Source organism: Pangasianodon hypophthalmus, chromosome 18, assembly GCF_027358585.1.
Source record: "Pangasianodon hypophthalmus isolate fPanHyp1 chromosome 18, fPanHyp1.pri, whole genome shotgun sequence".
Lineage (NCBI taxonomy): Eukaryota > Metazoa > Chordata > Actinopteri > Siluriformes > Pangasiidae > Pangasianodon > Pangasianodon hypophthalmus.
Window position 1 is genome coordinate 16,988,956 of NC_069727.1, and position 12,880 is coordinate 17,001,835.

The following is a 12,880-nucleotide window of genomic DNA, read 5'->3' on the forward strand; positions in this document are numbered from 1 at the left end:
CAGCTGCATTTACCCTGGCTTTGAACGGCAGACCCTGTATGTTTTATTGATTGCTTTGTTGGTTGATGCCGGACTCATGTTTTAAGAATAGCTGTGCTATGCGATGGGCCCACCAGGATGAAAGGGGCTCAGAGGCTCTGCGTTCTTCTGATGCAGCAGGAGATGAGGCTCCATGCTTCTTCATACACTTCTGTTAATTAAACTTAAAGCTTTCTTAGATGTGTTGATGAAAAAAAGATTAGAAAATGTAATTATATGAACACTAGAATGTACACTACAGTTTTCCTCATTTCTGTTCTGGTTTCATTGATTATCTCCGGACCTGCCTGATCCATCCTGATGCCCTACTTCTGGTTGGAGTTCTCATCAGTTGGAAATCACTCGCTGCTGATGAGGACGGCCCCACATGGACAGCCTGAAGATCATTGAGATTACTGAGGATGGTATCGTTTAAAAAGCATGAAGGTGGCTTTGGACCACAAAGGGTCATATGAACAGTTATGCAATGATGGCTTAGGACTACAATTACCATGAACAGTTTTGCACTCATGTCTCCATCAGTGAATAGTTGATATCTTCAACAAAATATTCTTCATGTGAAAACTATAATGAATTTCCTGGTTACACAATTATACTTTTGATCATGTAGTACATAGTTGTAGAAGGGATTTATTTATAATTGCACTATCCAGTTTCACCCAGATGAGGATGGGTTCCCTTTAGGTTCCTCTCAAGGTTTCTTCATCATATCATCTCAGGGAGTTTTTCTTCACCACCATCTCCTCTGGCTTGCTCATTAGGGATAAAGTCGTAAAATTTATATCCTGAATATATTTATTTCTGTAAAGCTGCTTTGTGACAATGGCCATTGTTAAATGCTTTTTACAAATAAAATTGAATTGAATTGAGTTGTTGTGAAGATATGGTAAGAAACTCATATACATGATCTATCATGGCAACTGTAGCAGACGCTCTCTTGAGGCTTGTACAGCACATCACATGCATTTATGACAATTATAGCTAAAGGTAGATCATCGTGAAAGGAAAGCGTTTTCACAGACTTTTATAGACTTTGGCAGATTTTTATTTCACGTAACTTCTCTGGTCTGAGTAGTGAAGTGAAGAAAGCTTTCAAAAGAAGCTGATGATGAAAACAGAATGTTTAAAGACAAATGGAAAGAGACGTATGTGTTTATTCCATGTGGTGGCTAGTCAAAATGTGATAACATGAAGCACTATGAACATTTCAGATTGTTTCATTTATAGCCATGAACTAATCCCATAATTGATAAGCATTTTAAGTTAACTGTTGTTGCATTCAGCCATGTTAGTTTCTGGACCTTCGTATTGTAAGCAAGCAATTTTATGTAGCTTTAAACTTAAATATTTTATTTGAATTCAGCCAGTGTATTGTATATATATTACTGATTTTAACAAAGCATTAGGTCATTTTGAAAGTGCAGTGAACTAGACACTAAACTGCCAATGTTTGATACTTTAATAAAGCTGACAGAATTAAGAAGAATTATTTTTTTGTTTAAAATGCTAACTGTTCAACTGATCACTCCCAGCTTTCATGTGGTTTGTTAGTGTTTGACACACTGGTCATGTTTCTGTGCCGTTTTTCATGACACGCGTTACACGCCAGCGTTATGCTTCCATTTTAACAAGCTTTTCAGTTCACACATTAGAGGAGTGTAAAATAAGAGCCTGCACATCACGATCGAAGAATAATTATATAATAATCGAATAATTACACAATCACACATTCTGTACACTGTGAACAAAAAAACTTCCCATATTTAAAAGAGCTAAGGAGAAATTGTGGTAATGCAATACCTGTGAATACGGGCTCACTTTAAGCAATGCTTAAGTTAATGACAATGCCATGATACACAATACGTATCGCAATGTTAAAGTGAACAATACTTTACAATACTCCATTTAAACAATACTTTGCAAAAATCCTATTTATTACTTAAGAAATAAAACATGATGTAATAAAATGATGAAATTAATGATGTTTTTATAGGAAAATAATCCACTTCAGGGTGGTGTGATATGGCTCGATACAAAGCCGAGTTACTGTTACCACCCTGAAGTAGAATATTTTCCTATAACGGTGCCTCCTGAAGTGTTTTATTCCTCTTTTACCACAGAATTTACAGTTTACAGTTGTTTACAGTTGTTGTCAGCAGGACTAGTTAGTTCCTGTTATAACTTATGTTAGCATAAGTTATAACTTAGTATTATAAACAGTCCTTCCCTCAACACGTGCTTTGTTTTTATTCTTTTTAAGTTAATAAGCCACTAAGAAGCTACAAATTGCACAGTCCCTTGTTCTGAAGACTTTTCCTGAAGTGGAAAACTTACTGAATGCTACAAAGCGCTGACAATATAGATAAATAAACATCTACTAACAGAAAATGTCACCATATCAACAGTTATACATTTTTCTTTGTTAAATAACAACACTTTTCTATCCATTTGTTATTAGGCTTAGCTTATGTGCCGCTTCTGTCATACATGTACGAGTTGTTACTATAGAAACAATAATGCATTAGAATGAGCACATTAATATTAACCTATCATTTGAATTCCAGCCAGAAGTGTCCTGTCAGAGCCTTGCTTAACTAATCAACACCTTCTGATTCAAAAATTCAATAGCTCTGTGGTATAAAATTTCAATATCTTAGTATCTTATAAAGTCACAAGATAAACTTTCTGCACACATTTTTGGTATCCTACTAGTACATAAAGCTGAAACACAGCGCCTCCACACACTCTACATGAGCAAACGGCATCTATTAGAGCGTCTCAGCCGCTGCTGATTTGAATTATAGACACAGTCACCCAAGAGACAGACGAAGCGCAGTGCAACACTGTTGCCCAAAATAAGTGAAGTAACATTAATTAGTTCTGGAGAGAGGTGAGTAGAATGTATTTCTGTGAAGCTGTAATTGCATGCTTAGTTTAACCCCTTGACTCACTTCTATTTGTTATCGGGGGGGAGGAATAGAAACATGCAGACGTGTCAGGACCTGCATTAACACCCCATATTTTAGAGCCTCTGCAAGTTGCAAAGTGTTATAAGCATCCTCAACTGATGGGGCCCTGGCTTGTTGTCACTGTGACTTTATCACATCTTCTCCCCACAGTATTGTCTGCAACTCTTTTGTTAATTCCAATAACGTGTCGGCTGAAATGTTACATTAAACTTCTACACCTCTGTCGCCGCTGTTCGCCCGCTTACCTTCGATTTTCCACCGCACCGCCATCTCACCGCCTGTTTGTTTAAAAGTGTTGTAATTGTTGGGACAGTGTTTAAGTGAGACGTCAATGCTAGACAGATGTTCACAGTTATGGCTGACAATTACATATTGAGGAATCTCTGTGAGAAAAAATATAGACAGAGTTTATTTGACCAACACTATTACATGGACTTCAATCTCATTGGCTCAGAAGGGATTTATTTGAAGTCAGGAGCCATTTTGCTGATACGAGCATTGCTCTCCAGCGTCTCGGGTAATAATCTCCCCTCCTGTAGACTAAACACAAAATTAAAAAAGCACTTTCGTGATCAATCTCTCAGCCTCTCTTTCTTTCTAAGAAGTTGGCAGCAGTGCACACTAGTGACTTTACGAGATAAATGTGGCAGCGAGGGTGGGAAAAAGAGGAAATACTTTTTTTTTGCATATGTTCTGGAGCTTGATTAACGGCCATGCCCACCTAATTATTTTATGCAGTCAGCATAGAGGAATCTCCCCCCGAAGGGATCTGGCATTAGCTGGAGAATAGAGGCCAGTGATTTCTTCTTCTCGTGTGCTTTGACAGAGGGATGAGCCTAAGGTGTGGGTGGTATCAGCACATGGGTATCAATAAGGAGCTTAGATTGGCACAGCTGGAAAAAAGGAAGGAATACAATATCTGAGCAATTTGCTCTCGAGTCCCTCGGGTCAATCGGCTTAACTCGTTCTATAAGCTTCTCCTTTTATCAGAGCTCTTCCTGTTTCAACACAGAGCTAGTTCTGAGTTGCTTACTAACACTGAATTTCCCCATAAAAGCCAATTCTGTAATGCATACACACAACGGCATGCTCTTTCTGCCATTATCTAGTTGACCTTGAAATAGAGCCGCAGTGAAATATTCTCCTTTTACATTTACCCACCTTAAAAGTACATACCTCTAGCTGTGGCTTTCATACAATAAATTGCCCCTTGCTCAGATCTCCAAATGCTAAGGTTAGACTTTAATTGTAGCGCGAGGGGAAAGTGCGGCAGTTATAGACAAAATAGCGACGCACATGTCACAGGACGTGTTGTGAATAGTTCACTTAATACCACTGTATACACAGTGGACAGAGAGCGGCCACCTTTGCTCCCCTCTCTGCAAATCTCTGAATAAGAATCTGACATAAATTCTGCACATATAAAATTAGTAAATGTCACTGTAGCTGTAGTTAAATATCACACGATTCCCCAGGGATACCCCCTTGCAAGTTACCTTGGCCTATTTTGCAACAAAAAAAAAAGAGAGACTGAGAGAGAAAGAGGGAAAGAGAGAGAAAGAGAGAGAGAGAGGAGGCGGGAAAAGGAAAAAGGAAAAAGTGGTGGCAGACGAAGTTGTGGTGAAAATGGGGAAGGTTGCTGTTGTGTTTCAAAAAGGCACAGCAAGTGAGCTGTCCCCTCCTGACGAGTCATACTGAAACTATCAAATAAAAGGTGGTGTTAAGAAAGCTTCTATTGGGCTTCTCCTGATGGCTCATTAGGGGTTAAGTGTGGCCTAATCTTTTCTCTAATAAAGTTGCTTTGAAGTGAGGAAAGGGGGCGGGATGGGGGCTGGGGTTCTTCACACAGGCCACTTTGTAAATGAGCTCCACTAAAAGCTGTGTGTGTGTGTGGGTGTGAGTGAGAGTGTGGTTAGAACTCGGCCTGCTCATGCTGGCGCTTTGAACTGCTGTCAGGTTTAAAGATATACACTCCGCAGTCGTTCCTACGAATCTGGAATCTATCGCCATCCTCTGCTGTTAAGCTTCAGTGACGCTGGCGCTACATGGGAGTTGTTTTTTTTTTTTTTTTTTTTTTTTGCCATGCCCGCCTGTTGCAGGGTTGGCACAGTGCCAGGCACGGGCGGCGGGAAGCCCCTCATTAATTTACCCACAGATTGCTGTTAGCTTGCTTCACTCGGGTGAGAGGTGTTTACAACAGTTTAGCGGCGAACTGTCAGAGTCTGAGGCCTTAATGTAGCACCGTGTCACAGCACGAGGACGGCCTTGTTTGTTTTGCACTGTTGGCATTTTGCCTTAATAGGCTATGCTGGGTTCCAGCCAACATCACCAGCCAAAATGCAACAGGTTCTCCTCTTCCCGTTCTGAGAGACCGAGAGAGAGGGGGGATCATGTGAATCCCTCCGTCTGTCGCGTTGTGGTTCTCATAGCCATGACTCTGTGACTTTTTAGTTTGTTACTGTGACAGAAATGACAAGCCACCATTATTAAATATGTTATATTCAAATATGTTATATTCTTGTAATTATAAGTCTGCTCACTTGAATTGGATAGGTTTAATCTGAATAGATTTAATAATGTGAACTTACTTGACCTAATAATGTGGACCTAATGTGATCTGTTTGTGGAAAGTTGAAGAATAAAAAGCTCTATGGCTCTAATAAACATCCAGAATATTATCCTGCACTTTTAAATAATCAGCCTAATATTTAAATAGTTGGATTGTGTACTGAGGGAGTCAGTGTATTATTTATTTATTTTTTTACAGCTAAAGGGCTCCCTGGTTCCAAACATTTTGCGAGCCACTGCTGTAGAGCATTATGCTATGGCTATGATTCCAAGTGTAAATGTTATTGTACTGGTTTGTGTCTGTGGGTGTGTGTCAGTGTGTTTTCCATCCAATCCTCCAATTTCTTTCCAAGGCTAAAGGGATAGAATGTGCTGGAAGGAGCCTAAACTCTTTCTCCAAACGGATCATGTTAAATTACCCAAAACCATTTAACGTCCAACACACAAATGCCATTTTTAACATATGGAACTCTTTATTTAATGTTTTCCTTGTTGATATACAGAATCTGTAACAAATGGTAATGACTTGCAGCTGGTCTGTAGATAGAGCGTGGTGTCAGAGGGTTGCTCCATGGCCTGATGGCTGAGATGATGAAGTCCTGATTTTTTTTTCTGTATTTCTGAGTGGGGCTTTGCTCTGACTCATTCTATACACTAAGGAATAATGAACACGTAATTGAAGGACTTACTAAAATATGCTGTGAAGAACGTGTTATCAAAATGAATTACTCGTCAAACTGATGTTTCTGCGTATACAGTACACACACATTTTTGGGTTGTTTTTCTTTAGTGTCTAATGTTTCCCCTATTTCTCATTTCCAAATGGAAGTGACTTTATGGAGAAGGATGTAAACATGTCATGGATCGTTGAGGAAATAAGGTACAAGACCTTAAAGACTTGCCTCATGACAAAATTTGACTTCCTTTGCATTCGTGTGTCTCACCTGTAGCACATGCACCCTATGTACTCACTTACAATTAAACAGTGTAGCGCTAATTAAGCTACCATAGCGTGTTTCAGTCTGTCATCAAACTGACGTGATGTAGAATAGCATGAGGGGGAGAATGTTGATTTTCAGAGACCCCAGGCCGTGAATATATACCCATCTGACTGTGACCAAAGCAAATCATAACAATAATTGTCCTTCGACATTCCCCCAAAGGCATGAGATAAATGCTCAGTCAGTGCTTTAATAACTGATGGATGCACCTCCTTTTTTCCAGTGACAAATGGCTGTTGAGCTATATTCTGGAAAAAACCCTGACCGGACCGGTCATCATTTACTAAAACTGACACATGTGAGAAGAATGAAAAAGTGCTGATTATACAAACATTACTTTCAGTAAGTTGTTAAGTAAGGAATAAAACACGACAGGGCATGCTGTGCTGTTATAAGAAAATAATCAGTGATGGACGAGGTGGTGTGATGCGGCCTGGCATGTTACCACCCTGAAATTTTATTCCGCTATTACTACAGAAATTTTCCTACGTGAACAATTTTTTATTTGATAAACATATTTGACATACTTTTTATCCATTTATAGTTACATTTAATATTGTAAAACAAGTCAGGGCTCAATATCCCTTATGTTGTAGTAGCTTTAAAAGTGTTTCCCTCACCAGCCGCTTTGTTTTTCCTCTCTCTCTAGAAGTTAATGAGACAAAAAAATGCAGCTTTAATGTTATTCTTCTGTCCAGACGACTTTCCCACGTTGGAAAAAATAAACTTACAGCTTTACCTGACTGTTACAAAGCGCTGACACTGGAGACTTCTTCCCAAAATGCTGAATCGACATCTTCTCACAGAAAACTTCACCATGTTAACCATTTACACACCGTTTTTAAATGAGTTCATGTTGAGCGTCCACCATACATGTCCCTGTGTTAGTTGTTGCTATAGAAACCTAAATGATTTGCCTTGCAGCCAGCACTACTGTCAGAGCTGCTGTTATAGAAAATTAATCAACACCTTCTGACCAGTCAGAACAGAGGATTCGACACCACTGTGGAATAAAGGAACGCCAAACAGATAGAACGCACTGTTCTGGTAAAAATAAGTGTTTTTAAACGATTGGCACAATTAGTGGGATTGCGTGGGGGTGAATCTTTTTACACTCAGAAAGTAGTGGCGTTGATTTGTGTTCATTAATTCACTATTTGTTTTGAATATTATTTATTATGCATCCGTAACAGAAGTGTTATGAGACTGGCTAAAGACATGAGTAAAATTACAATTACAATTTCCTGCATAGCACAATAAATACACAACACAAATACACAGCACAATAAATACACAGCACCATAAATACACAACACAGCAAAATAAATACACAACACAGTAGATACACAGCAAAATTTATGCACAAGACAATAAATACACGCAAATAAATACACAACAATAAATACACAGCAAAATAAATACACAACACAGTAGATACACAGCAAAATTTATGCACAAGACAATAAATACATGCAAATAAATACACAACAATAAATACACAGCAAAATAAATACAGAACACAGTAGATACACAGCACAAAATATATACACAACACAATAAATACACAGCACAATAAACACACAAAACAATAAATACACAACACAGTAGATACACAGTACAAAATATACACAAAACACAATAAATACACAGCACAGTAAATACACAACACAATAAATACACAACACGGTAAATACACAACACAATAAATACACAACACGGTAAATACACAACACAATAAATACACAGCACAATAAACACACAACACAATAAATACACAACACAATAGATACACAGGGCAATAAATACACAGCACAATAAATACAAAACACAATAAATACACAACACAATAGATACACAGGGCAATAAATACACAGCACAATAAATACAAAACACAATAAATACACAGCACAGTAAATACACAGGAGAATAAATACACAGCACAATAAATACACAACATAATAAATACATAACACAGTAGATACACAGCACAAAATATATACAAAACACAATAAATACACAGCACAATAAACACACAACACAATAAATACACAGCACAATAAATACACAACACAATAAATACACAACACAGTAGATACACAGCACAAAATATACACAAAACACAATAAATACACAGGGCAATAAATGCACAACACAATAAATACACAGAACAGTAAATACACAGCACAATAAATGCACAACACAATAAATACACAGAACAGTAACTACACAGGGCAATAAATACACAACACAATATACCCATAAGACAGTATCAGATAGCAAAACAATGATTATAGTGCAAACAATAATCAGTAAACTATAAATGTTACACTTTCTTGCAGTTTAAGTAGAATTATGTAGAATTTAAGTTTCCAAATGAGAGACAGATGAGAGACTGGACTCTATCCGGAGTGTAAGAATGTAGAGCTCAGGAATTACTGCACAAGAGTCAGTAAAATACAATATCCCGTTATCTAATTTTATCTAATCTCACCAATATTGCAGCTGATGATGATTAATGAATTGAGAACACCAAAAATCATGATCATGATTAAAATACAATTAATTGTGCAGTCCTCTCAGAGCCCTGTCAGAGACGTCAGTGTTACTCGCGTGTGTTTACTTGTCAGTCTCTATCGATACAGATAATCTTTGATCAAACAGTGTAAATGGAACTAGACAGTACGGCGTGCTGAATCCCCTGTAAACAACCGCTTCCTCCAGCTTACTGGCAGTGATCTCTCCTCTGGTATCCACTCCAAAGCTGTGTTCTGAGCATTTCATTGTTTGACAGCTTCATATGGGACTGTTTTTGCTCTTGAAAAGCTTTATAGGATCATGAAGGCTGACAGGCTGTTTGTGCAGCTCACATTGGGATTGTCTTTGTTTATTCAGATATTTATCCTGTTTTCCTTGCGTTCATCCTCCAAAAAGCTAAGTTCTCTTTCATAGAACACTCGGATGAACGCTTCAGGATGCTTTTATAAACGGGCCCTTTTATTCGGCGTGAGCATCGCAGGTCGATTGTGCGTGTTTATGTAATGCTGGCTTCTGTTTGTGTCTGGCGGTTGTGCAGAGATTGACAGGAGACTGTGTGAATAATACAACAAATTACATCCACTTTCTGTCCTTTTTGCAAGTGATGCTCAATTAAATATCTATTATTCAAAGTAACATCTTGTTGGCATAAGAGAAGCACTTTGTTTACTAAACATGTGAACGTGCACATCAAAGCGCCGAGCTGCATAATTCATGCACCGTGTTTGCGTGCGTAAGAGGAACCTCGGAAAATGCTGCGGTGTCAGGACTGTCCCCGTGCATTAAAAATACACCAGTGTAACGCAGCAAAGCTTCTGCTATTGTTATCATTTATTCAGCTGCTGTGGCATTAATATTACACGTGGCTCCTCGGCTCGGTCAGGAGAAGGCGGAAAGCGACGATGTGTTTCCATTCTGACTCTATCTTTCTGAAAAATGCTTATTATAATGACAGCATCGGGCCCCTAGATTAGCTCAGGTGAGAACCCTCTCCCTCCCCCCCGCCGTCCTTCAGGGCATCACGGCACACCGTTTAATCCAAATGCCAATTTGACGTGGGCTTGTTTGGCATAGTTGGGGGAGGTGGTGTGTGTGGTGTACACGTGCCAAGGGGAGGGCGCTCCTCCCAGCTTGGTGCGTCTCTAATTGGAGTGCAGGGAGCGGCCAGGGCTGCCGGGTGTCAGTCAGTGTTTAGGATGCCCCAGGGCACTGCTCTCCTATGGGTATCAAAGTGCTCTAATTAAATGCAGGGTTCACAGTGCGGCCCTGTGCATCATAGACTGCGAGAGAGAGAGAGGCCTGTGTCCTTGGTGCCTTTGACTAGACACAGCCTCCGCTAATTACCCATTGTCCAATTGACTTCCCACTTTTACATAGCAATGAACCCCCCTTTCTCTGACTCTCTGTCACACACACACATTCATACACACGCTGACACATTCCCATCCCTTGCCCTCCTTGCTATATTTTTTTTTTCTTTTCCATCCTGTCTTTGCCCAGCCAGCATAATTAATCTTTCGCAGATCTCCCCCAGCCAGGTTGCAGCGATCTCAGCCCCCCTGTTTATAATTTGATTTGGGATGATAAAAGCGTGTGTGCCTGTGAAGGAACAGTGTCATTTCCCAGCGCTGGGGAGATGTGCAGGGGCCATCAATCTTCCCCACGTGCCTGGCAAACTGATATCCCAGAAAATTAACTTCAATTAATAACACAAATCCCCCGGCGCACCCGTGCAGGCTAGCTTCGCTTTGAAGGAGAACCTTCAAAGATCCCTCTGCGCTCGCATTCATACACGGCCCGGCACACTCACCTCTTTTTGTTTTCAACAGCATGGGAAATATTTGCTGCATCCACACAAATATTCCCACATCAACATGAAAAATTGATTGTAGCCTCCCAGCTGAATGCTAAGTAGCATGGCAGATCCTAACGAGGCTTTCAGGACACTCATTAAATTCTGCTACTGATTCCTTGTCCTTCAGCACCTACAGTAGAATGCTAGTGATGGTTACATTACAAAGTAATATGGAGAACTTTCTATACAGACTTGTACAGAACAATATTGCCATACGTGCTAGGAGAAATTCATTCACATGCTATATAAGTGCACGTTTAAGTTACTATGAATGTTGCAAAACATAATAACAAACCAAAAATGCAACAGTACAATCGGAAACACTTAACCATGAACCCGAAATGGAATGCCACAAGCTCATAGCTGATTGGCTACAGCATATGACTATCACAAGGAAAAAGAAGTTCACATTTTCCAAATAATTTAATGCAAAGTTATATATTTTGTTATAATAAGGAGTAAGTCTTTCTTCTGATTAACCCGGTTTCCTTTAGGCGAGTTTTCAGCGTTCGCATGCTATGCAAATTTAATGCTATGCAAATTTAACAACATATCTAAAACAACATCAGATGAATGTTACTGATGAAAACAAGCATGAATAAAAGTATCAGTAGATTCATTTAGGTTCATATTTCCTCTTACTTCAAACATCCTCCAGCTCTCCGTTTTCTGCTGTCTCTCAGACTGATGCTTGCTGTAGCCAATCAGAGACCAGCATGTGGCTTTCAATTAGGACTGACCCTTTCCAGTTTAAGTTGATGGTTTCTGATTTTGTGTTGCATTTTTGGTTTGTTAATGTGTTATGCACTTACTGTAGCTGTGTAATATCGAAGAGCATCTTCTCTAGTCGCTCCAAGAGGGCTGAGGTTGGAAATGAAATGAAACGTTTTACTGTCCACTCAGCCTCACAAAACAGACAAAGCTAGTGTTAACATCAGCATCAAGTCTTCGGGATGTAATCCTGAGCAAATAAGGGATTTCCTCAGGCTCCTTTTCTGAGCTAGTATTTTTATTTGTGCTACAACACTTTCTAGCAGCAGTGTAACCTGATTAAAAGATTAACACTCAGCCTAGCTATATGGCCTTGATATTATCTACATATACAAAATCTTCTCCGGAGCTCAGGTTATGAGCTCTCAGCATGTCTCCGTGTCTTTACACCACCCTTTGGGCTTCCTTGTTTAGATATCTTCTATACTGACACATTTGTGACATGAGCTGAATGACTATGAGAGACCATTATGGGGCTTCCTGTGAAAAAGCCACTTCTGTGTGTGTGTGTGTGTGTTTGTGTGTATGTTGCTGACCCACCAAACGACACAGGCCCTGGAGCGATCTGGCTTGCATCCTCGCAGCTTAAGGGACGGCAGCTCGGCTCGATTACAGTCAATCCTCCCTACAGACTGTGCTCAAGAGCTTACACTACTGAAGCAACCCGTGTCAACAGCCAGCCAACACACACACAGACACACACACACACACACACTCTCTCTCTCTCTCTCTCTCTCTCTCAACACGGTCATAAAACAGAATGGAGATAGCATGGTGGCTTTTTGAAGGGTCTATTAGAGGGGTCTGTGAGGGAGCTTTCAGAGTGGGATAAGTGTCGGCCCCGCACCACAGGGTTGCCGGAGCTCTGCCTGCTGTTTACTGCTCTGACACACACTTCCATGCCTGCTGTCTGATAGATGGAGCAAAAGAACAGCCTGCATCCTACTAACACACAATACACACTCAATCCCAAGGCTAGGGATGGTAACACTGTTTTTTTTTCTCCAAAATAAAAAGCCTCATATTAAATTCCTTTATAATGGATATGTATAAAATTGCCAGTGAAATTACTAATGCAGTAAATAATCTGACTGAATGTTTTATCATCAAATTGTAGGAGAATAAAAAAAAAACTGGTCATT